Raw genomic sequence first — 26544 nt, 5'->3', positions numbered from 1 at the left:
TGACTGGTCCTCTTGAAGCAGAAATGGAAGTTTGAGGTTCTCAGTGTTTAAGTAGAAAAACCAGTGGAGAGGGTCAGCTACCTCCCTCTCTCTGACCTGTCTGGAGTGGAAGTGGAAGTTTTAGGGCGCTGGGAGTGGAAATGGGATTTCTTTAGGAGGGAAAGTGTATGGGGCGGGGGGCGCCTGGATTTAATCCTATTAATTGCAGGTTTACTATTGGCATGCAGTCCTCAATCTAGCTCAGTATACCTCGTCCCTGTCAACAGCATGGGCTGTGGTGTCAGATCACTTGTGTTCAAATTCTAGTATTTTCTCATCACTGGTTTTATGTTTTTTATTTTCCATGCTCTTCTGGTAAAAAGAAAATACGTTAAACACTGCTATCGCGCAGGCACCCTCACCTTAACCACGTTCGAATTAGGCCCTCTTCAGGGTCCTTCCCGCTCTCTCTCACTTTACTCTCCAGCTTTTTAAAAGTATTCCGCACACTTTCAAAACCCTACAGTCGGTCTCTGCCACCATCGGTTTGAGGAGCTCTGGGTACCCACCTCCTCCGCTCTTGCTGCAGCCAGGGTGAGAGGATAATAGGAGGGCAGAAACGATGGGGCCCTGACTCCCAGCTCCTGGCTGGGTGCCTGAGAGGAAAGCCAGCATTTTGGGCTCCGGCAGCAGAGGGCGCCACGTTTACCCGAGGCATCTTCCCTCGGGGCTTAACAGGCGGTACCATCTTGACCGGAAGTACGGCATAGGGTCCTGAGGAGAGGCCAAGGACCCGGTCACCTTTTGATGTCCTAAGGCTGGAAGCAGGCCGTCTCTCGGAGGAGCTTGGAGAAGCATCTTCTGTGGCCAAGTTCATCCGAAGTGCCTGGTAAGCCCACCCAGCCGCCCAGGAGCCCCTGCGTAGCCTTGCCTTTCGCGGCGCAGCCTTTGAGCACCGCCCCAGACCCGGGGTCCTTGTGAGGTACCGGCCCGGGAAGACTCGCAGAGAGAGGAGAGGGCTGCTCCTGGGTTTTTCTCCGTCTTGGCCAGACCCGGGATGGTGGAGGAAGGGCCTGGCCTGAGTCTGGCCGACGCGGGGAACTAATACTTGGTAAAGATGATACAGCCTATCTCTGAACTGTGTGAGACACAGGAATGTACGTGTTCAAAAGGTCTTTCTTTTCTGGTGGACGCCAGAGACTCATTCTTCGCCCTTTACTGCTCTGATAACTGGGAAGTAAAAGTACAGATTTTTAAGTTTCTCTTTTCTCACCTTGAGCACGTCATAGACTGATACTGATCTCTCAGTGTGGAACCCAGAGGTCTCTTATGGATCATTGCAGTACTAGGTTGGTAAAAGCTTAAAGTGCGAAGGGAGAGGGAAAGCAGTGACACCTTCAGTGAAGAATTAGGCCTAAAGGTGGAACCTTGCATTTGATCATAATTATTTAGCATGATATGCCTGAAATATATAGAACTAAATACTTGTTTATCTTAGTATAGTCAACTGGAGTACATTAGAAATTGATAATGATCAGACAAAACAGTTAATATAAGTATATTCACATTCTATGATTGTCAGAGTGTGCCTACTCCAATCCATTAATATTATCATGAAGCAAAATTACATTTCTGAGCTACTGTCTGTACATAAAAGTTGCCTTAGTTAATTTAAGCATAGTAATAAATAGGAATGTTTGATTCATTTAAAGTCTAAAAATATCTGAACTAGATTTTGTATAATTTATGCTTCTCAATCCCTCTGCAATCTAAGCATATTCTTTACTGTGTTACACCTTTAGAGAGCTAACCCTCATGTTAGTCTACAGACTGTGAGCTGTGGAGGTTCCAGTCTTTCTTTTTCACATTTAGTTTTGCCACTGGACTCTGGGCTTCAGTGTCCTCACTTGTAATGTAAAGGAGTCAGGTGAAGTTATCACCACCGTCTCTTCAAGCGTGAATTTTGCATGATTAATCCATTGTAGAACACAACTAAAATAATGGTTCTTTTGTAGTTCTCTTGGGGCTTTTACTATTGCTAGGAATCATGCTGGAAAGATACAGGCATCACGTGGAATGCGAAAGGAAACACAACTGAATAATGGCCATGTTTTGAGATAGAGACTTCAGTGCCAAAAAAAAAAAAGCGAGAAAAGGATGTTTTGTTAGTGGTGTTTTAAGGAGAAACATGCTTGGAAAATGTTCTTCAGTATTTCTGGATAGAGAAGTACCAGATGAATGTGTCCTTTTAAAATTACATCAAGCGCTTTTGCTCTGCATACTCAGGGTGCAAGCTAGTTTAGGAAGGGAAGAGTCCCTGACCTACGCCTGAACCGCGTGGAGTTTTAGGTCAAAGCGGGTTTGGCTGCTAAGCGTGGACCCGGGCGCCGGAACCCCTAGATGGGAAGGCCTCGGTGAGGCTGCCGCGAGTTCACCTGCACATGGGCTCCGCGCGGGGGCCGCGAGCACCGGTTCACCCCACGGCAGGCCTCCGCCCAGACACCAGCACCTCCTCTCACCTGGGCAGAGCCCAGGACGGTTGGCAGCCCAGGGGGCTCCGTCAGGGGCCAGGGAAGTGAAGTGACTTGCTCGCTTTTGTTTTCTTCGAAATTTGGCGGTCTAATTCCTGCCGGGCTGGGGAATGACCGCAGTCTGGGTAGTGTATTTAGGGTGGCCGTGAGGGCGGTGGCCCGACCCAACAGCTTCACGGGCCAGCTCCGCCCCTGCCCCGGACCGGCGCTTGCGGACGTGACCGTGGCTGCTCCCGCCGCCCGTTACTCGAGTGCGGCCCGCGGAGGACGCGCCCTGGAGCCGAACGCCCTCGGCCGCCACCTGCGGGGCCGGTCGCCCGGGTGCGGGGCGCGAACCCGCCAGGAGCGCGCGGCGGGCGCGGCGGCGGGAGGAGGAGCCCGGAGCGCGACCGAAGGACACCCCGTCCTCCAAATGCTGCCACTTGACTGAGCCGGCCGCTGGTGAGAAGGCGGCGGCGCTGCCCTTGCAGCTGGACCGCACTCCGCTCTGGCCCGGGCCTCAGCTCGCCGCCCGCCCAGACGCCGACCCACTGCGGGGCAGCGCCGGCCCCGGAGCTGCAGGAGCGCCGGATGCCTGCTCGGTCCCCGCCGCCGTCCAGACGCCCGAGGGGCGCGCAGCTGCCCGCAGACGTGTAGAGTAAGTGAACACCTGGGAGGTGGGCGACCTGTGTGTGTCCGTAGGTCTCTGCTCGTCAGTTTTGCCTTTTTTGATTTTCAGTGGCAGAAACCTGTGAGTTACAGGAGGCTTTGATTAAACCGGACCTTTCTCGGCCAGCTGCCTCGGCTAGAGCCTCAGTGCCTCCGGCTCGGCTCCTAATTAAAGAACTTAGCCCCCGCTCCTTCCACCTTGTTCTGAGCCCTCAAATTCAAGGTTTTGCTTTATGAGTTGGCAGTTTCACCTTCCACCCGATCCTTTCTGCCTGAAGAATAAAGATTTTCAGGTAGAAGATTTGCCTATGAACACTTAATTTGTACGCCAAGTTGTCAAGCTTGTGCTCTGAATGGCATGTCAGGAGCAAAGTGTGAGCTCCTTTTTGAGCGGTGGGAGCCTGAATCTCGAGGTGAATTATGATGCACATGGGAAATAAAGCAGAGTTGACGGTAAGATCCTTCAGCTGTTAGCGAAGGGATCTGAGAAGCAGAGCAGAACAATCGGAGTTTGTTTCTCTTATGTTTCCCGTCTGCCCCCTCCCCATCCTTTATGGAATTAGGTTAACAAAAATTGTAAACTAGTAAACGTTCTCATCAAAGGACCCCATCGTTTTAGGATCTGGTATTTATGGTATTTATCTTAGGGAACATTTTAGTTAAGAATTCAGAGGAATAAGGAGTCTACTTTGATTATGACAAAGTATAAATCACATCAAGATCAACAGTTGAATATACCTTTAATTTTTGGATGAGGCTGTTTTCAAGTACCTGATATAGGTACCATATATATAGATGGGAAATAACATTAACATTTAGGTATTCTGCCTGATGTATTCAGCAGAATGGTCTGTTAAAACAGTAACTTCAGTTTTTAACTTCTTTGTTTTGCCATCAAACAAAAATTACTTACTAGGCCCACAATCTTATAACAACAGGGTACTTTAAAATCACAGACAAACCTCCAATCCATTTTAACATTCCCTCTGTTGCACTCCCAACAGACCAGCCACACTTTGAGGGAGCACTTTCAGTGACAGGGAGCTCCCTGCATTGTGAGGTATCCCTCCTTTCTGCTATTGTTAGCAAGGCCTTGTTTACACTGAACTGACAACTGCTTCCTTGGACCTGTTTCTCATTAATCCTACTTTTGCCAATAGCCCTCCAACTCGTGAAATTATATGTAGAATCTTTCAGCAGAGAAGATCTAAAACTTTCATCCATCTGAAAGAGTCTATGACCAAAAAACTGTTAAGAAATGAAAAGTCTAGGTGGTACAGAGTAAGACTTTCGTCTCCTTTACTTGACAGCCTTTCAGATCCCTGAGCTTTGGCTTCCTTATCTGTAAAATGGGAATAATGATATACTCCATCTACCTGTAGGGTTGTTGTGAGAATCAAATGAGATAATGTTCCTAATACTTAGCATAATTGCCCGGAAGTCAGTAAATGTTAGTTATCTTCACCAAATAATATTCACTTTAATGTTTCCTTCCTTACCTAAGACCTTTCTCTGTGCTAAAGATCCTTAGCCCAAAATTGAATGCATTAATTCAATCTAGTCTGAACAATGCAGAGTGCAATGAATTCCTATCTTCAAACAAAATCATGTAATTTCTTTTTGATGTTCTTACTTTTTTTTTGGTTTAATTAATTTAACATCTTTATTGGAGTATAATTGCTCTACAGTGTTATGTTAGTTTTTGCTTTATAACAAAGTGAATCAGCTATACGTATACATATATCTCCATATCCCCTCCCTCTTGTGTCTCCCTCCCCCCCCACCCTCCCTATCACACCCCTCTAAGTGGTCACAAAGCACCGAGCTGATCTCCCTGTGCTACGTGGCTGCTTCCCACTAGCTATCGAAAATCATCTAATTTTTAATTGGCTTTTGTAGTAAATACACCAAAGTTGACTAAAATACTCACCACCACGACCCCACACACACTTTGCTGTCAAGGTAGGCTTTATTCATTCTTTAATTATGCAGTTAAAAATTTCTTGAATATGAACATTTTTTTTCTTGTCTTGTATTACTTTAAGCCTCTCTCCAGTTTCCAGTTTGTTAGATGTGTTTTAATCTTGATTATGGCATTCATCATGTTAACTCTGCCTTCTGATTTTGTGTCACCTGCACATGTGGTGAGTTTGTTCACCAGACATTCGAGTCATTGGTAATACATGGGACAGGTCTTTTTGCCATGGTGGCACATCTAGAAGCCCGTGGCACATAGAAAGTCCTGGACTTTTGGAGCCTGGCTACTAGCTTTGTGACCTTGAGAAACTTCTTTTCCATATCAGTAAAATGAGGTTAGGAACATCCGCCTTTCAGTTAATTGTTAGAGTTCAAAGTAATGTACTGAAAATGCCAAGTATAGTACTGGTTGGGAATCTATTTGGCCCTCAGTAGACATTGCTGAGACAAATTAATTAATCAGCTGAACTCAGCTAGCACTGTCCTTCAGATTAAACTGTTCTAGCCCATAGGTCAGTCTTCTTCATAAGGACATTATGGGAATAATTTTAATCAAATGCTTTGCTTAAATTAAAGATCTTGAATATTCTCTGGTCTACCACAAAAGTAAATGATGTTAGTTTAAAAATTACTGATTCTTAGTAAACCCCTAGTTCCTTGAAATCCCCAGTATTTTTCCCCCTAAATATTCCCCGTTTTCTGATTAAATCTTGAATTTTGCCAGATTGGTATCAAATTAACTGGTTTGTAATGCCTAGGAATTCTATTTTTTTCCTTCAGTTTTGAATTTTTAAAAAATTAGGGAGAAAAAGTGTATTTGAGTCTCTAGCCTCTTGAGACTTCCCTCCTTCTCCATGTTTTTCTGAGGTTGTCAGAATATTTCTGTGCTTACATCTGCCAATTCTCCCTGGAATATAATTCACCAGATTTTGAAGACGTGAATTCTTTTAAAGTGACTTCTGCTTGTACCTTGGTTCTCTCTTAAAGAGGTTTCTTCTGTCCTTTCCAGCTTAAAGATCATTTGCTTTTAAGAAAGCAAAACAGTTGCTGAGCAGTTCTGTTTTCTTTCTCTAATTAATATACCATCTGCCTTGGATTTGGAATTTTTTTTTTTAACTGGAGCCTGTTTTCCATAGTAAGAGTGATATGAATAGAATGGCATTCTAATGTTGAAAGTTTGGGGAGTAATAAATAACTAGTCAGTATCTGATATAGGAAGAGTCTGTACTTTAAGAATTAATTTATTCCTTATAAATTAAGAGTTGTGAAATAAAGGATGTTTCACAAGGGGCTGAAGATAACATAAATTAGTGAAGCTGTATGGGTGCCAGACACAAGGGAGTGTACAGAGTCCTGTGAACTGGAGAGTGAATGCCCAGCTTAGAACTATTCTAATTCAGAGCAGTTGGAACATTACACTGGCTAAACGAAACACTGGCCCTAATACTACTGGGACTTTGTGGCTTTTGCTTGTTGTAAGTGCCCTGAAAGAGGGAGAACTACGTATAGTTCACTGTTTTATCCCCAGCATCTAACACACTTTGAAGCACGTGGGTATTTGATAAATAGCCGGACTTTAATTAGCATTCATTAAGTGCCTCTGCTGTGCAAAATAGCAAAAGGAGAAATGGCTACTGCCCTTGAGGAATCTTTAATCTCATTTGGGGAGGCAGCACTTATAAATTAAATAGGCTGGACAGGAGTTCAAGAAGAATTCTGGATAAAGGTTTGAGGAATTTCAGGAAGTCTGCCTGAAGGAGACGGGGATTCCCCTAGCCTTGAAGATGGCACAGATTTGGTTTACGCAGGGAAGAGGGGAAAGGGTACTGGGTGGAGATATGGGGCAGGTGGTATTTTTCAACCTAAGGGAAGGCCAGAAGGAGAAAATGAGCATGGGTGTGTGTGGTAAGGATAATAGCTTGAGGGGGGGAGGAAGTTTCCTTGGATTAGTGAGAAATTATATCCAATAGGTAGAAAGGCTTTTTTTAAAAAAAATTGGGGGGTGGTTTCTTATTTACTTTTTTTTTATTTTTTAATTTTTTAAAATTTTTATTGGAGTGTAGTTGCTTTACAATGTTGTGTTAGTTTCTACTGTACAGCAAAGTGAATCAGCAATATGTGTACATATATCTCTTTTTTGTTTAAATTAAATGTACCTCTGCCCCACCTTACCTCCTCCAGCCTGAAATATTATACCATCAGCTACAGAGAGCAGGAACTCTATAATGACTCCTTAGGAGTGTGGTATATGTATCACGAAAAAATTACCAAAATTTAAATAGCAAAACTTTCAAAATTCTTGCTCCTTTGACCCAGAGTCCAAGTGGGTTTGGATACCATGTTTTTCCATGTCTCCATTATAAGAATAATGGTTCTTTTAAGCATTCAAAATTACGTGCACTACTGCCTGGAATTTAATTTGATGTATAGCACTTAACACTTTTAATATTTATGCCTCCTAATTGTTCTAAAATATTTGAGGTGGTTCCACTACATAACGTAAAGACTAATCTTGAATATGTAGGGAAGGAAAAAAATCATCTTCCTCTCCTCTCTTAGGGTCATTGGCTGGGCCTGAAGATCAAACTGATAATAGATTAACAGGAGAAAAAAATTAATTACCTATGTATGCATGGGAGTTCACAAAGAAATGCGATTCAAGGAAATGGTTAGAATTGCGGACTTCTGTATCATCTTAACAAAGGGTGATACAGTGTGGAAAGGGGCTAGACTAAGGAAAGGCGGGCTTCTGGCATGACAGTGAGTTCTGAGAGGGTGGCTAGGAAATGTATGATAAATAAGGGTGGTTTGTTTTGCAGATAAGAATTGTCTCCAGAGTGGTTCTCTTCTTGGTATAGGAGACGGAGACACATTTACAAAGGGATCTTTTGCCCTGCTTTTGGACAAAAAAGGTGGAGGGCAGAGAGCTAATTGCCTTTGGCTCAAAACAAGGCTTATGCATTGTCGTGACAAACTGTGATCCCTCTCAAATTCCCTAATGACGATTGAGATAAATAAAATTTAGTGGCTCAGAAAAATGTCAGTTAAGATTGTTTGATCAATTAAAATGAGCAAGATTTAGGTATTTTGGACCAACCTCGAATTAGAAACTACTTATTAAAGTTCAGGCTTCGAGTGAGGCAAAGTGTCTACCCTCCGTGAATTCATGGGCTTGTGAGAGAGACTGACAGATACATCATCCATTCCAGTGGAATGGGATATGCATTCATACTGAAATGTAATTCCACAAGGATCTACATTTTTTAGGATTGTTTTGGAGTATATGGTTTCCACCTTTAAGGGAAGTTTTGAGATAGGGTTATCTGATGTGTTTCTTGTGGGTGGACTTTTGTGGAGGGGATTGGAAGAACAGTTCAGAACCAGGGAGTGTGAATTACCCAAAATAATCTACTCAAATGTCATCTTTTCCTTCCTTTGCACAGTGTTTTCATCCTTCCTCTTACCTCATTATCAGTTTAGTAATAATAGTAGCAGAATAGCTGCTGCTTTTCTATGGTGCTTTATGTTTTTCCTTTATCACTATTCAGAGGAATTTGGGGCAGGCATTATTACCCTCAGTTTAGAGATGAGGAAGCAGAGTCTCAAAGAAGCAAAGAAAAACTCCTGTGGTCACATAGCCAATTAAATTCCTCTACCCTTTTTTAGACAAAAGTTATGTGAAGAACTCTGGGTAGAATCTGTTGGTTTTTCTGACTTTTCTGAGCTCAAAATGACACAAGTTTGCTGTACATGATAAATTTCTCTCCTTGAGCCCAGTGAAGTTCAAAGAAAACTCTATGAGGAAAAGATTTTATGCGTTGATTTCGAGTATGAAGTCATTTTGTTTAGTGGAGCCTTTTAAGTTTGGTATTTTGTAATAACAAGGTGTCATTTTTTAAAAGAACCTTGTCAGGATCTTGGATGAATGACCTGTCTGCACTCAGAGAAATGAGAAATGGCTTGACAAAAAATAATTTTGCTTACCAAATCCTAACATCTGAAACAACTTTTCCCTTCTTCCCGTACATATAGCTTTAATAAAAAGCATACTTTATACTGTATATAGAAAAACACGGCCCCCAAAGTTGATATGGGCTAGAATGTAAGGTTCAAGCATGTTTAGGTAGATCACAGATGATAAATACTGAGTTTATGGGAGATACAAGAGTTGCTCAGCTTTTTAATATTCTAATTTATTTGTAAACACTGACCTTCAGGAACCAGTGGTATGGAGCACATCTATCATATCCCCTCACAAACTTGTTCTTGCTTCTGAATCCTACATTAATTTAACTCCCATCTGACTCAGCATGAAGCCTTCTTCTTTAAAAAAAAGAATTAGATATACTATAGTTTTATTGACTTTTTACTTGCTAATTGAGTGCTATCGCCTAGATCTTGTTATGGGTCCAGTGCTATCCTGTCTCTTTGCAAAATGGTTGAGTCTCTTATTAGCATTAAATCTTGGTGTGAAGCAGTAAAATGTATTATATCAAATTATTAGTTTGACTTTTTTGTAAAAGCTATTTCTGATGATAAAAAATAATATATGCGTTTGAAAAAAATTGGGAAACAGAGAAGAGGATAAAGAAAAATTTAAATTAGCTATAATCCCACCATCCAAAGAGAAACACTGTTGATGTCTTCCTGTTTTCTATTCTTTTTCAACCATATATATTTTAAAAATTAGAATCATACATGTATATTATAGTCTTATGCTTTTAAAAATTAACTATAAATTCTGAAGACTTGGAAGAATCTAATCTTTGTAAACTTTTCTACTGTATTTTAGGAGGCAGATTGTAATATCGTCAATGTTTGGTGTCATTTCTTTAGCTAATGATAATTACACTTAAAATTGTATGATATTACAAGGCAGGCTTATAACAGTCTTGAAAATATTTTCAATGAATGGAAATGTTGTAGGAAATTATTAGTTCGAATAACAAATAGTGAGTACACAGTCTGTTTTTAAACAATATTTTCGTTATTAACAGGCTGAGCTTTTAAATTGTTTTGCTATGGATAAATAAACCATTTGACCAGTAATTTTAAAAGTTAACATGTGAACATTTCCTCATGTTACTAAATATTTTTTAAAGTTATTATTTATTTTTGTATCATGAACTACCCTAAAACTTAATTACTGGGTTTCCCTGGTGGTGCAGTGGTTGAGAGTCCGCCTGCCAATGCAGGGGACACGGGTTCGTGCCCCGGTCCGGGAAGATCCCACATGCCGCGGAGCGGCTGGGCCCGTGAGCCATGGCCGCTGAGTCCGTGCGTCCGGAGCCTGTGCTCCGCAATGGGAGAGGCCACAACAGTGAGAGGCCCGCGTATCGCAAAAAAAAAAAAAAAACAAAAACAAAAACTTAATTACTTAAAATAACATAAAATTATTTCACAGTTCCTGTGGATCAGGAATCTGGGTACGGCTTAACTGAGTACCTCTGCTTCAAAGTCTTTCACAATCATTTTGTCAGTTGGGGCTATAGTCTTTATCTGAAGGCTTAACTGAGGGACAGTCCCTTCCTTGCACACTGCCGTAGAGAGATTTCCTTCAATTTCTTGCTTTATGGGCCTCTCTGTAGGGCTGCTCACAACACAGCAGTTGGCTTCCATTACAGTGAGAGAATGAATGCAAGACAGAAGTCATGGTTTCTTTGAAACCCAGTCTTGGAAGTGACATCCCATGGCATTTGCTATATTCTTGGTAGAAGTGAGTCATCAGTCCTGTATTTAAGGGGAGGGGATTAAACAAGGCATGGGAATTCCAGCAGGCAGGGATTGTTGAAGGCCGTTTTAGAGACTATCTGCTGTAGTTATTAATAGTTCCATAATATTCCAGGATATAGACATATGATAACAAACCTCTTCTTGTTGGACATTTAGGTTATTTTCAACTTTTCTTATTATAAAAGGGCTTTCATGAAAATTTTTATGTATAAATATTTGTCTACAACTCTGATCGTTTCTTTAGGATAGATTTCTCAAAGTGCGATATTTGGGTTAGGGCTTTTAACATAAATTGTTATGCTACTGTTGAACCAATTTGCACTACTAACATCTGTATTTGAGTGTCCATTGCACCACGTCCACTTTAAGACAATTTTTTTGAAGAATGGGTTTGTAAGATAAATTGTTCCATAATTAGGCAGTTTACTTGAATTAGCACATGTCATGAAATGTGAAAGGAAGGCACTGTGATACAGCAGCAAGATCCCTGAAACTAGAATCAAAAGATATGGATTTTAGAACAGGCAGTGCATTTGGCCTCTCATACAATGTCATCAAGGTCACATGCTTCCCCAGGCAGGATATTTAACCTGTTTACATATAGAGTTATACATCAATGTATTTTGTAAAATGAGGAAAAATAATTCCTTTCTGTTGTATAAATTAATTATAAGACACCAGGGAAACAGGAAAAGGGAAAATGCGAACGAGATATGCTCAACAGAAACAGAGGTAGATGGATAATTTACTCTGAAAAGCCCCAGACACTTGGTTATCATTTGTAACTTAGGGCTGTACACACTGTGTTGCTCTCTTTCTAAGAGGACTGGAATTTTATTTAAAATATCTAGACTTAAATTATTTAAATCAGTTAACATTTACTGAGGCCCTTTATTATGCTAGGCATATAGAAGTGAGATACAAATATAAACAATTACTTATTACCCATCTTCTTTCAGAAAGAGTTTAAGTGGTATGGCCATATTCCTGCCTTTGAGAGTCTAGGCACAGACTTGTAAACAAGCAGAATGAGAAAAGTACAGTGATGGAGATAAATATGTTATGGAAACCCAAGAGAGGGACAGAGTAATATTAGGTAGTGGGAACGCCTTTACACAGAAGTGTACTTGAGATAGACACTTAAGAGTGGGTCAGTTTTTAAAGAGAAGATATCTGTGTGAATAAGGAGGGGAAAAATAAGAAAGCCCTTTTGAAAGAGAAAGCATTTTACAAATGTGATGTAGGAGTTTATGGAGTAATTGGCTTAGTATATAAGGATGAGTGGATCATGATTTTCAAATTATAATGAATTGAGGACTGAGCATTCATTTTTATGTTTTATTAGTTTCATGTTCTGATTTGGGCTCAGATAACCTAGTTTCAGCTACAGGATCTAAAGAACAGTCCAGTTGTAACAAACTAAAGGCAATATTCTGACCCCGTTACCCTGTTCCCTCCACCCCTCACCTCCATTTAACAACAGTTGCGTAAGGAACTGCCTTCAGAATTTTACAGAGCTTAATTCATGTGTCATGAGTACAGTTGTGTCATTTAGTTAGGACATGGCATGACTGAGAAATTAGTACAGAATATAATGTTTAAATGTTTTACAGTCTCAGTGGTGATCTAGATCAGGTTTTCTACAACTAGTTCGTCAGAAGCTACTTTTCATTTCCTGCAAGTATTTAGATTACAGGGCTGGAGGAATTACTGCAGACTGAATTCAATATCTGTAGTCATAAATAGGAGTGGTCAGGTGAAGCCAGACTTGTACCCAGAGTTAAGCCTGTTTGTTTCCCTTCTCTACCCGGAGGACCTGGTAAATGAGATGAAGCACTGACCCCTGACTTAGATCTGGCGCCCAATTCTAACTCTTTAATTCCCAAATGACCGTCAGCATTCTTAGGTTATAATTCTCTTTCCTTAATTATAATCCTAAAACATAATAACTAAAGCACTTAAAATAATAACTTGATGTTAGTAGGTTTAGGGGACAATCTAAGAGAGAGAAGGAAAGGAAATAATACTTACTGAACACTTGAACACCTTCCATGTTCCAAGGCGGTTCTAGATGCTTCACGTGTAGAAGCTCACAATTTTTATGATGAACGTCTGAGGTAGATTCCCAGTTTACGGATGAAGTCATACCACACAGCTCTGCTCAGGTTTATTAGAATCTCTTATATCGTCCTTTCATTTATCAATGTTATTTTCTCTGCCTCTCCATTGAGAAAATTTGGCCCCAAATGTGACTTCATGAAGAGCCTCCTGTGACTGCCCTGGTGTTGAGCAGCTGCACACAGCATGTGTTCTGTGTGCCTGAGGACGAAAGCAGCTACTAAGTTTCCAAAGACTGTACAGTAGTGCCCCTGAGGTGACCTTCAGACGGACCAAAATCACATTTGCTGTATTTTCTAGCTTTTACTTTTTTGTGAGTATTAAATTTGAGTTCATTTCTGTTTGCCAGTTTAACTGGTGTCATTTGATCCTGTTATGAATTTATAGTCTAGGTCAGTGACTGTCAGTATTACCAGTACAAAGTCCTCTGTTTACTGTCCGATTTTCATGGACCCCTACAAGAAGGAAAATATACTCTTAGTATCCAATATTAGAGAACAAATAATGACAAAGCTTCTGTTAGGAACTTTGTTATTGTTTTTATTTTTTTTTTATTATTTTTTTTTTGCGGTACGCGGGCCTCTCACTGTTGTGGCCTCTCCCGTTGCGGAGCACAAGCTCCGGACGCGCAGGCTCAGCGGCCATGGCTCACGGGCCCAGCCGCTCCGCGGCATGTGGGATCTTCCCTGACCGGGGCACGAACCCATGTCCCCTGCATCGGCAGGCAGACTCTCAACCACTGCACCACCAGGGAAGCCCCGTTATTGTTTTTAAATGAACTCAGTTATATTTTTTAATGAATTCGCATTTTAATTAATTGCACCTACATTGAAATTTGAAAGACAGTATATTCATTATGCTTTTAAAGACTATAATGTGGTTTTTATCGATATTATATAGATATTTGCATTAATTCAGGGCTAGGGCCCATTTTAAGGTATAACTTGAGATATAAAATGTCTTAAAACCTGTTTAAAGGCTTAGAAGATGATCTGAAGTAGAACAACAGTAATAAGCATTTCTGTTAATCTAATATTTAAGGAAGACTTTCAGGGATTTAGCAGCCTGTTCATTTCCAGAGCATATTTTGGAAGTTACTTTTTTTTGCTAGAACTGTATGGTCTGGCCCCCACTCATATTCAAGTTTTGGCTTTTTTTGTGGCACCTTCCCTGGCATATTCCCAGGGAGCTTACAAACCAGGCTCAATCTGATGACACTGTATGCAGGACGGTGGTCCACAGCTCCAAGATGAACTATGGACTGCAGTAAACTGCATCTTCTGTTTGAAAGATCTAATAGAAGACCCTGTAGTGGCAAGACCCATTCCTGAGGGAAGTGCCAGGGCTATGGCCTGACACACTTTATATACTCAGTGATTTGAGACTTCAAAGTAACATTGAGGGAACCAAGTAAATGGGGCTGTCTTTTCTTTACGTATGACTCTGATGTGTATGTATATATGTATGTGTGTTGGGATTCGGGGGAGGGAGTGATGGGAGAAAAGGCATCTTTATATTTTATTTTTGCTGGCAGTGGCATGAACAAATGGCCACTTCACATATTAGGACAAGGGTAAAACTAAGGATCCTTTCTGGGCATCTGCACTAATTATAGCCTGAATAAGTTGTCATCTCATTCTCACTTTATCTCCCATTGATTTTATTTTGTTAAAGAAATTTTGAAAGCACTTATACTGATGGATATTGGTGCTGAACACATAGTAGAAACTCAATAAATACTGGCTAGATGGTTAAGGAACGTTCTCACTGACAGCTCTTTATGTATCTTAAGATTTTAAACTATAGTATAAAAGAAATTGATTTTCAGTATTTTTCAAAAGTGTGTTTAAAAATATTTTATACTTCTGTATCAGCGAGTTACATTGACAAGAGAGCCAAAGTACTTTTTTTGGCTAATATCCAGCATTAAATGTGTCATACCTTCAACTGATAGCCATGGTAACTTTCCAACCTGACTGACAAATAGTACAGTCTAAAAATTAACTTAGAAGAGGTCATCCCACATGCTGTCCTAAGAAAACCAATTATATAATCTGCTCAACTACTGACTTGCATTGCTAGCTAACATTGTTGAAACTTTATTTCTTCATTATGAATCAACTATCTTATTAGGGGATAATGAAATTATACAAAGCTTATTCTTCAGTGCTATACAGGTTGGGATTATCATTGCCTTTTTTTTAAAGGTCATTTTATTCACATTTCTTTATTAGTTCACATCTATAATTTTATTTATTTATTTATTATTTCCTTACTTATTTATGGCCATGCCACACGGCTGGCAGGATCTCAGTTTCCCAACCAGGGACTGAACCTAGGCCACAGCAGTGAAAGCGCTGAATCCTAAACACTAGGCCACCAGGGAACGCCCTGTCATTGCCTTTTAAGATGTCTGTCAAGTGTTTGAATAGCTGCTACCATGAACAGTAGTAGCATAAACTTTTTGTTTGTTTTTGTCTCTGACTTTCCTTTCAGGATCACTCTTCCTTACTCATGATAAATCTCAAGAGGCTTCTGTAGAACAGAAATCACAGAATTAAAATCTGATTAACAAAAATATGGAGTTACCAATGCTGTTCTGTCAGGGAAACTGCATCTTTTCTAAGTATGTGTTGATGAGTGATTCCATTAGACAGTTACTGGACCAGTTGATTACATAATGGCATGAATGTATCAGTGTTGTTTTATCCAAGATAGGACCTGAAGGCCAGAGTTTACAGCTAGTCCTAGGTAGTGGTCTCTGGGAGCCTGGGAAGCTCCAAGCCATAATGTGCCTGCTGATGGAGACCAGGTCAAGGACTGGGACAATGAGCAGAGAGTAACAAGAGACCCTGGGAAGAAGCTACACTGGTCTTTGTTTGCCAGAATTAACATCAAAACTAGAAGTGGGGAGGGAGGCTCTATAAATTCAAGAGAGGGAGGATGTTTAACACTTAAATACTATAAGCCATGATCAGATAAAGTATTATTAGAGCAACTGTTATTCCCAGAAGAACACTGAATTAGGAATGGGAGCTCCATGCTCACTTTTATGGATATATCCCCCATTTGCTTATCCATTCACCTATTGATAGACATTTGAGTTGTTTCCAGCTTTGGCTGTTGGGAGTAAAGCTGCTCTGGACATTGGTATACCAGTTTTTTGCAGACATGTTTGCATTTGTCTTAAATAAATACCTAGAAATAAAATGGTGGGTTCAGTTCTTTAAAGTGGTTGTACTGTTTTCCACTCACACCAGCAATATATGCATTCCACATCCTCGCCAACACTAGGCATTGTTGGGCTTTTTAATTTTAGCAGTCCTAATGAGTGTATAATGGTATTGCTGTGTTTTGTTTTGTTTTTTGGCTGTGTTGGGTCTTCGTTGCTGTGCGCAGGCTTTCTCTAGTTGCAGCAAGCAGGGGCTACTTTTCGTTGCGATGCGTGGGCTTCTCATTGCAGTGGCTTCTCTTGTTGCGGAGCACAGGCTCTAGGCGCGTGGGCTTCAGTAGTTGCAGCATGTGGGCTCAGTAGTTGTGGCATGCGGGCCCTAGAGCACATGGGCTTCAGTAGTTGTGGTGCGTAGGCTCAGTAGTTGCAGTACACAGGCTCAGTCGTTGTGACTTGCAGGCTCTAGAACAGGGGTCCCCAACCCCCGGGCCGCACAGCAGAAGGTGAGCGGCAGGCAAGCGAGCAAAGCTTCATCTGCCGCTCGCCATCGCTCCCCAGGGCTCACATTACCGCCTGAACCTTCTCCCTCCGCCCTGTCCATGGAAAAATTGCCTTCCACCAAACTGGTCCCTGGTGCCAAAAAGGTTGAGGACCGCTGCTCTAGAGCGCAGGCTCAGTAGTTGTGGAGCACGGGCTTAGTTGCTCCGTGGCATGTGGGATCTTCCCAGACCAGGGATTGAACCCGTGTCCCCTGCATTGGCAGGTGGATTCTTAACCACTGTGCCACCAGGGAAGTCCTGGTATTGTTGTTTTGAAAATACCTTTTTAATTTTTAATTTACATACAGTAAAACTGACTTTATTTTGGTGACTAATTCTATGAGTTTTGATATATGTATAGATTTGTATAGCCACTATGACAATCAGGATATATAATGGTTCTACCACCCAAAAAAATTCCCTTTTGCTGCCTCTTTGTAGTCACATTCTCCTCTTACCCTAACCCTTAAAAGCCACATGTTATCTGTCCCTATAGTTTTGCCTTTTCCAGAATCATGCATTATGCAATACATAGAATCATGCAACATGAAAGAGTTTTAAGACTGGCATCTTTCAATCGTCATAACACCTTCAAGAGTCATCGATGTTGGTATCAGTATCTTTGTTGCTTTCAGCTTTTGGCAATTATGAATAAAACTGTGATAAATATCTGCATAAAGCTTTTTATGTAAACACAAATTTCATTTCTCTAAATACCTAGGTGGGTTGGATTATATGGTAAGTGGATGTTCCAACTTTATAAGAAAATGCTAAGCTGTTTTCCAGAGAGGCTCATTTTGCATTCCCACTAGCAATGTATGAAAGAAAGTTCCAGTTGCTCTGCATACTTACCAGCACTTGGTATTATATTTTTTTTAATTTTACCCATTTTAATAGATGTACAGATGTACCATATCATGGTTTTACTTTGCATTTTTCTAAGGCCAGTATGTTGAGCATCTTTTCATGTACTTACTTGCCATCCATAGATGATGTCTTGGGTGAAAAGTCTGTACAAATCTTTTGCCCATTTTAAAAATTGGGTTGCTTTCTCACTGTTGACTTTTGATAGTTATTTATTCTAGATTGAAGTCATTTTTTGGGCAAATGATTTGCAAATATTTTTCTCCCCATCTGAGGCTCATCTTTTTATTTCCTTAACTGTGTTCTTCTCAGAGCAAAAGTTCTCAATTTTGATTTAGTCAGGGGTATCAATTTTTTTTTTATGGTTTATGCTTTTGGTGGCGTATCTAGAAACTCTTTGCCAAACCCAATATCATGAATATTTTCTGTAACGTCTTGTAAAAGTCTTATATTTTACGTTTAGATCTATGACTCCTTTTGAGTTAATTTTTTGTATAAAGGGTAAGGTATAGATCTTGTTTTTTGGGGGGGGGGCATGTGGCTGTCCAGTTGTTCTAGTTCCATTTGTTGAAAAAATTACTTTTGCATTGAATTATTTTTGCACATTTGTCAAAAATCAATTGACCGGGCTTCCCTGGTGGTGCAGTGGTTGAGAGTCTGCCTGCTGATGCAGGGGACACGGGTTCGTGCCATGGTCCAGGAAGATCCCACATGCTGCGGAGCGGCTGGGCCTGTGAGCCATGGCCGCTGAGCCTGCGCGTCCGGAGCCTGTGCTCCGCAACGGGAGAGGCCACAACAGTGAGAGGCCCACGTACCACAAAAAAAAAAAAAAAAAAAAAAATCAATTGACCATATTTTTGTGGGTCTGTTTCTGGACTCTCATATTCCATAGATTTGTGTGTCTGGCCTTTCACCAATATAGCACTGTCTTGGTTAGTGTAGCTTTTAATCATTCTTAAAAGTGGGTAATGTGAGTCTTCCAACTCTGATCTTTCTCAAAATTGTTTTGGCTATTCTGATTTCTTTACATTTCCATATATAGTTTAGAATCAGCATGTTTATATCTATAACAAATCCTGCTGGGATTTTGAATGGAATTTTAGAATCAGTTTGTCAATGTCTACAAAAAAGCCTCCTGGAATTGTGCTCATATATATATACACACACATATGCTTATATAATATATATAAAAATTGGGGGAGAATTGACATCTTAACAGTATTATCTTCGAGATCATGAACACTATCTGTTTATTTAGTTTCTTTACTTTTTCTCAGTAACAATTTGTATTATTTACATACTGCATATACAACATACAATGTAGTTTTCTTTCATACATTTTATTAAATGTATCCCTAAGTGTTCATATTTTTTATACTATTGCAAATGGCACTAATTTCATCTTTCAGTTACTAAGTATACAGAAGTACAGTTGATTTTTATATATTAATTTTGTATCATGAGACCTTGCTAAAATTATTTATTAGTTCTAGTAATTTTTTCATATATAATCCTTAGGATTTTTTACATATACAGTCTTGTCATCTGCAAGTAAAGGCAGTTTTTTTTTTCTGACGACCTTTATACTTTGTATTTCTTTCTTCCCTCTAGTACAATATTAAATAAAAATTGTGAAATAGAAATTGTGAGAATAAACATTGTTGCCTAGTTCCTATCATAGAAAAAGTTGTTCAGTCTTTCACCATTACACTTAACATTAGTTTGAGGAAGTCTCTCCTATTGCTAGTTTGCTGAGAATTTTTATCATGAATGGTTGTTTCATCAAATTTTTTTTTGCATCTATTGAGATGATCATCTGGTGTTCTTTTTTATATTAACAGTGAATTATATGTATTGAGTTTTGAATGTTACATTCAAAATTTACATTGCATTCTGGTATAAATCCCACTTGGTCATGATGTAGTAACCATTTTATATATGCCGGATTCAATTTGCCATTTAAAAAAATGATATCTGGGTCTGTGTTCATGAGGGATATTGGCTTGTAGTGTTCTTTTCTTGAACTGTCTTTGCTTGTAGTAACAGGGGAATCCTGACTTCATATAGAATGAATTTGGAATCCTCTTCCTCTATTTTCTAGAGTTTGGGTAAGATTGGTATTATTTCTTTCTGAAAAGTTTGAAAGAATTTAGAGCTTTAGAGCTGCCATTTGAGCCTGGAGTTTTCTTCTTGGAAAGGTTTAAGGTACAAATCCAATTTCTTTCATTGATATACAGCTATCAGACTTTGTTTTCTCTTGTGCCAGTTTTGGTAATTTGGTATGTATAAAGTTGTTCATAATATTCCCTTCTTAGTCTTTTAATGTATATGGAATCTGTAGTAATGTCCTTTTTCCTACACACATCTTGGTTCTGTGTGTCCTCTCATTTTTCTTGATCAGACTAGATAGAGACTTATCTGTTTTATTAGATCTTTTTAAGGAACCACCATTGGTTCCATTGATTTTTCTCTATTATTGGCCCTTTTCCTTTGCTTTGTTTTCTGCTCTCATCTACATTATTCCCTTCCTTCTACTTTGGGTTTAATTTGCTTTTCTTTTTCTAGCTTTTTAAGGTGAAAGCTTAGATCACCGATTTAATCCTTTCTTCTTTTCTGTCACAAGAATTTAAATCTATCAATATCCCTCTAAACTTTAACAATGCATTTTAAAATTTTTGATATGTTGTGGTTTCTATTATTTGGTTGAAAATATATGTTAATTTCCTTGTGATTTCTTCTTTGCCCCATGGGTTATTTAGAGATGTGATATTTAGTTTCCAAGTATTTGGGGTGTTCCTGGATATTTTATTATTTTATTATTTTTTATTTTTTATTTAATTCTGTGGTGGTTGGAAAATATAAGATTCCAAGCTTTTGAAATCTGTTGACATCATCGTGTAGTCTAACTTGGTGAATGTTCTATATGCATTTTATAAGAATATGTATCCTGCAGTTGTTGGGAATAGTCTTCTATAGATGTCAGTTACCTCAAGTGGCATCATAGTGTTGTTCAAAACTTGAATTCCTTATTTTTTCCTTTGAATATTCTATCTGTTACGGAGAGAGTAATGTTTATTTCTGCCTTTAATTCTGTCAGTTTTTCCTTAATGTATTTTGAAGCTCTGTTATTAGTTACGTATACATTTATGATTATCATGTCTTCTCCTGACTGACACATAAAATGTCCCTATTTCTGGTAATACAAATGGTCTCTGAAGTCTGCTTTGTCTGATAGTCATACAGCCACAGCAACTTTTTATACTTCTTGTGTGCATTGTATGTCTTTTCCAACCCTCTTGTTTGCAACCTGTATATTTGTATTTAAAGTATATATCTTATAGGTAGCATATAGCTGGATTTTTTAAATAGACTTTCTTTTTTAGAGCAGTTTTAGATTCACAGCAAAACTGAGCAGGGAGTACAGTTACCCCCTTCCCACTCCCCTCGCCCCCGCCAACACACAAGCCTCACCCACTATCAACATCCCACTCCAGAGTGTTATAGTCAATGAACCTACACTGACATATGATCACTCAAAGTCTGTAGTTTACATTAGGGTTCACTCTTGGTGTTGTACATTCTGTGGGTTTTGACAATTGTATAATGGCACGTATCCACCATTACAGTATAACACAGAGTAATTCACCGCCCTAAAAATTCTATGTGTCCACCTATTCAACCTTCCCTCCTCTCTAACCCCTGGTAACCCCTGGGCTTTTTACTGTCTCCATAGTTTTGACTTTTCCAGAATGTCATACAGTTGTAAAGCTTGGCTTCTCTGGCTTAGTAATACGCATTTATGGTTCTTCCTTTTCTTTTCATGGCTTGATAACTCATTTCTTTTTAGCACTGAATAATATTCCATTGTCTGGATAGACCACTGTTCATCCATTCACGTCCTGAAGGACATCTTGGTTGCTTCCAATTTCTGCAATTATGAATAAAACTGCCATAAATATCCATATATAAGTTTTTGTGTGAACATAGTTTTTCAACTCATTTGGGTAACTACCAAGGAGTGTGATTGCTGGATCGTATGGTAGGAGTATGTTTAGTTTTGTAAGAAACTGCCAAACTGTCTCCCACAGTGGCTGTACAATTTTGCATTCCCGCCAGCAATGAATGAGTTCTGTTGCTCCACATCCTCATTAGCATTTTGCATTGTCAGTGTTTTGGATTTTTGCCATTCATATAGGTTGTAGTGGTATCGCAATGTCATTTAAAAATGCAACTCCCTAATGATATATGATGTTAAATATTTTTTTCACATGCTTATTTGCCATCAGTATGTCTTCTCTGGTGAGGTGTTTGTTCAGATCTGGTGTCCATTTTTTAATCAGGTTGTTTTCTTATTGTTGTTTTAAAGACTCCTTTGTGTATTTTGGATAAACAATCCTTTATCAGATATGCTTTTGCAAATATCTTTTCCCAGTCTGCCTCCCAGTCTGTGGCTTGTCTTTTCATTTTCTGGGCAGTGTCTTACACAGAGCAGAAGTTTTTAATTTTGATAAAGTCCAATTTATCAATTATTTCTTTCATGAATCATGCCTTTGATGTTGTATCTAAAAAGTCATTGCCAAACCCAAGGTCATTTAGATTTCTCTAGATTTAACTCCTGGGTGTTATCTTCTAAGAGTCTTATAGTTTGCTTTATATCTAGGTCTATGATTCACTTTAATTTCTGGGAAAGGTGTTAGGTCTCTCTAGATTTTTTTTTTTTTTTAATATGTGAATGTCCAGTTGTTCCAGCACATATTGAAAAGGCTGTCTTTACTCCATTGTATTATCTTTGCTCCTTTGTCAAAGATCAGTTGACTGCATTTGTGTGGGTTGGATCTTATTTAACTAGCCTGCCTTTTTTTTGTTGTTTTTTCCTGCGGTACAGTCTGCCGTTTAATTGAAATTTTTAGTCCATTTTTTTCAAGTAATTTTTGATATCTATGGGTTTAAGTCAGCCACTTTGCTGATTTCTAATGGTCCCCTTTTTTTTCCTTCCCATGTTCATCCTTTCCTGCCTTCTTCTGGGTTAAATGTATCTAATGCCTCATTGTTTTTAAGCCATACTTACATTATCTTTTTAGTTGTTTCTCTGTTAAGTTTTTTAAAATCATTTTCCCCCTTTTTCAGATTGGCTATGTGTATTAGATGTTCAAGCTCACTAATCTTTCTTCTCCAATGCCCAACAGCCCACACAGTGAGTTTTTCATTTTAGTTCTTGAATTTACTTTTTGTGTGTTTTGTTACAATTTCCATTTCTCTGCTGAGATTCTCTATTTGTTCACTCTATGATCATTTTACCTTGGTGTCCTTGAACTTATTTAAATAGCTGCTTTATAGTTCTACTGAGTTCTCTTAACTACCAAGAGCTAGGTCATTTGGGGATCTGTTTCTAGTAACTTTTTTTTTCTTGAACTTGGGGCACATTTTCCTGCTTCTTTGCATTATTAGTAATTTTTTATTGTATGACAGACATTGTGGATATTACTTCCCATAGGAATTTGGATTATGCCATCTTCCTTTGAATGGTATTGAATTTTATTCTTTGTTAGAATGGAACTGTTTGTTTGAACTTAGCCCAGTATGGCCTGTGGGCTGGCTGTTTTCGTAAATTAGGTTTTATTGGAACATAAAAACCACTGCCCATTTGTTTACATATTAGCTATGGCTGGCTCTGCACTACAACAGACCTGAGTAGTATAACATAGACCATATGGCTCACAAACCTAAATTATATATTAGCTAGCCCATTAACAAAAAGTTTTGTCAACCTCTGCTCTAAAGTTCACCCCTAAAGTGGTCTCAAATTTCTTTTTTGTTATTGGATATTCTGTCTTTTTTTAAAGTTTTTATTTTATATTGGAGTATAGTTAATTAACAACATTGTATTAGTTTCAGGTGTACAGCAGAGTGATTCAGTTATACATATACATGTATCTATTCAGTTATACATATACATATATCTGTATCCCTTGAAGAGGAACTAAAGGTCCTTGACTTTGTTTCATGGCTAAGCTATTATCATTTTGTCTTGCTTGACAGTTTTCCTTTGTTTCTGCATTTGCTCTTTGGCACTCGGGGAAGGCCTAGGAGGCTAAAGCTTTTCTATAAACTAGAGGCCGAGGACACACGGGTCTGTCCCTAGGAAGGCCCTGCAGGGTCCTGCTCGGCTTCAGTGAGACCCCATGCAAATTTCTGCCTCCCTCCCAGCTCCTTTTACTCTTGAACTCTTTTGTAATTTCACCTGCTTCAGTATCTCAGCCTCTTCCTCTGTAGCACAGCAGAATTGCCCCTCTGCTTGAATCAGATTCTCAGGCAGAATCTCAAGATGATCAATTGTGGGGTTTAACATCATGTGTTTCCCTTCTTTTGGGGATCAGAATCCTGTGCTGTTGTTCAATGTCTGAAAATAGCCGCCCACATATATTTTGTCCAGGTTTAAAGTTATTTTTGGTGTGAGGGCAAATCTGGCACTACTTTTGTCACGGTAAGATAAAGCTGCTTTTGCAAAACCAAAGATCTTAGAAAACACAGAATGTTCTCATGATTCTCCTCATGGACTTTTGTCTGACATTCATTGCATTCTAATCATTTTCAGGTTAACTAAGTCCAGTTCCCTTAACAATCCCTCATAGTACAAAACAGATACTATGTTAAGTCATTACATGTTAGAGGTGCACAACCAGGCCAGTTCCTGTCTTCTAGGAGTTCAGTCTAGTAAACCAGATACATCACACACATCCCTTATGCCCTTTTTGAAATGCATCTCTGGAGCATATAGCAAGGCATATAGAACTAAAGGTAATCAGAAGCAGAGAGCTAGATTTCCTTTCCAACCCTCCATATCATCCTTATAAGTGGTAGAGGTGGGGAAGGAGTATATTATGGGAGAAATTGGATAAAACTTCTCAAAAATACTTAGTATTAACTTGGACAAAGGTCACCTTTTTTGGACTTCTTATAAACTATTAAATAAATTAAATGCATGCTAGTTTTTACCTTGAGATCAGTAGTTTCAGAAATAATCAATGGAGTTTCATTTCATGAATTTTTACAGCTGTTTTTTTTGTCCAAAAACTACGATATAGTCAGGGATCACAACCTCATTTATAGAGTCTTTGCCTGCACTTTCTTATGGCTAGGCCTTCCTCCAGTGAAGTGTGTACTGTTTTAGTTACCCTTAAGTCTTATCTTAGATAAGTTCATTCAGTGACAACATTCCATTGGGAAGTTTGGAAGGTACATCACAAGCATTGTACCCTATTGACTGTCCAAACATCAAACAATAAGATATTTAGGGGGAGAAACTTTTAAGCTAATTTCAAATTAATCTAAGCTTTCATAATATTTGTTTGGTTATCTATTTTATATATATTAGTGTGTATATGTCAATCCCAAACTCCCAATTTATCCCCCCACACACACCTTTCCCTTTTGGTAACCATAAGTTTGTTTTCTGTGAGTTTGTTTCTGTTTTGTAAATAAGTTCATTTGTATCATTTTTTTTTTTAGATTCCACATATAAGTGATGCCATATGATGTTTGTCTTTCTCTGTCTGACTTACCTCACTTAGTATGATAATCTCCAGGTCCATCCATGTTGCTGCAAATGGCATTATTTCATTCTTTTCAATGGCTGAGTAATATCCCATTGTATATATGTACCACATCTTTTTTATCCATTCATCTGTCGATGAGCATTTAGGTTGCTTCCATGTCTTGGCTATTGTAAACAGAGCTGTAGTGAACACTGGGGTGCATGTATCCTTTGGAACCATGTGTTTCTCCAGATATATGCCCAGGAGTGGGATTGCTGGATCACATGGTAGCTCTGTTTTTAGTTTTTTAAAGAAATGCCATACTGTTCTCTGTAGTGTCTGCACCAATTTACATTCCCACCAACAGTGTAGGAGTGTTCCTTTTTCTCCACACTCTCTCCAGCATCCGTTATTTGTAGACTTTTTGGTGATGGCCATTCTGACTGGTGTGAGAGACATCTCATTATAGTTTTGATTTGCATTTCTCTAATAATTAGCTATGTGGACCATCTTTTCATATGCCTCTTAGCCATCTGTATGTCTTCTTTGGAGAAATGTCTATTTAGGTATTATGCCCATCTTTTGACTGGGTTGTCTGTTTCTTTGACATTGAGCTGCATGAGCAGTTTGTATATTTTGGAGAGTAATCCCTTGTCAGTTGCATTGTTTGCAAATATTTTCTCCCATTCTGAGGATTGTCTTTTCGTTTTGTTTATGGTTTCCTTTGCTGTGCAAAAGCTTGAGTTTAATTAGGTCCCATTTGTTTATTTTTGTTTTTATTTCTGTTATTCTAGGAGACGGATCAAAAAAGATCTTGCTTCAATTTATGTCAAAGACTGTTCTGCCTATGTTTTCCTCTAAGAGTTTTATATTATCAGGTCTTACATTTAGGTCTTTAATCCATTTTGAATTTATTTTTGTGTATGGTGTTAAAGAATGTTCTAATTTCATTCTTCTTCATGTAACTGTCCAGTCTTCCCAGCACCACTTATTGAAGAGGATGTCCTTCCTCCACTGTATAGTCTTGCCTCCTTTGTTGTAGATTGATTGACCATAGGTGCATGGGTTTATTTCTGGGCTTTCTATCCTGTTCCATTGATCTATATTTGTTTTTCTGCCAGTACCATACTGTTTTGATGACTATAGCTTTGTAGAATAGTCTGAAGTCAGGGAGCCTGATTTTCCTCCAGCTCTGTTTTTCTTTCTCAATTGCTTTGGCTATTCGGGGTCTTTGGTGTCCCGTACAAATTGTGAAATTATTTGATCTGGTTCTGTGAAAAATGCCATTGGTAATTTGATATGGATTGCACTAAATCTGTAGATTGCCTTGGGAAGTATAGTCATTTTGACAATATTGATTCTTCCAATCCAAAAACATGGTCCATCTGTTTGTGTCATCTTCTATTTCTTTCATTAGTACCTTACAGTTTTCTGAGTACAGGTCTTCT

General features: G+C 39.1%; 1 protein-coding gene across 1 annotated transcript in view; it reads left to right on the top strand.

Moving 5' to 3' along the window:
• Window positions 1-2980: 2980 nt before the first annotated feature.
• The window catches only part of CUNH2orf88 (chromosome unknown C2orf88 homolog), a 29126-nt gene continuing 5562 nt past the window's right edge, over window positions 2981-26544 (top strand). Inside the window, exon 1 of the mRNA XM_029224524.1 lies at window positions 2981-3147. The gene's annotated coding sequence lies outside the window, so the exon portion shown is untranslated. The remainder of the gene's footprint in view (window positions 3148-26544) is intronic.

Source organism: Monodon monoceros, unplaced genomic scaffold (genome assembly GCF_005190385.1).
Source record: "Monodon monoceros isolate NGI ecotype Baffin Bay Population unplaced genomic scaffold, NGI_Narwhal_1 Super_Scaffold_16, whole genome shotgun sequence".
Taxonomy (NCBI): domain Eukaryota; kingdom Metazoa; phylum Chordata; class Mammalia; order Artiodactyla; family Monodontidae; genus Monodon; species Monodon monoceros.
Note: the sequence above shows the minus strand (reverse complement) of the source record. Positions and strands in the feature narration are given on the sequence as shown.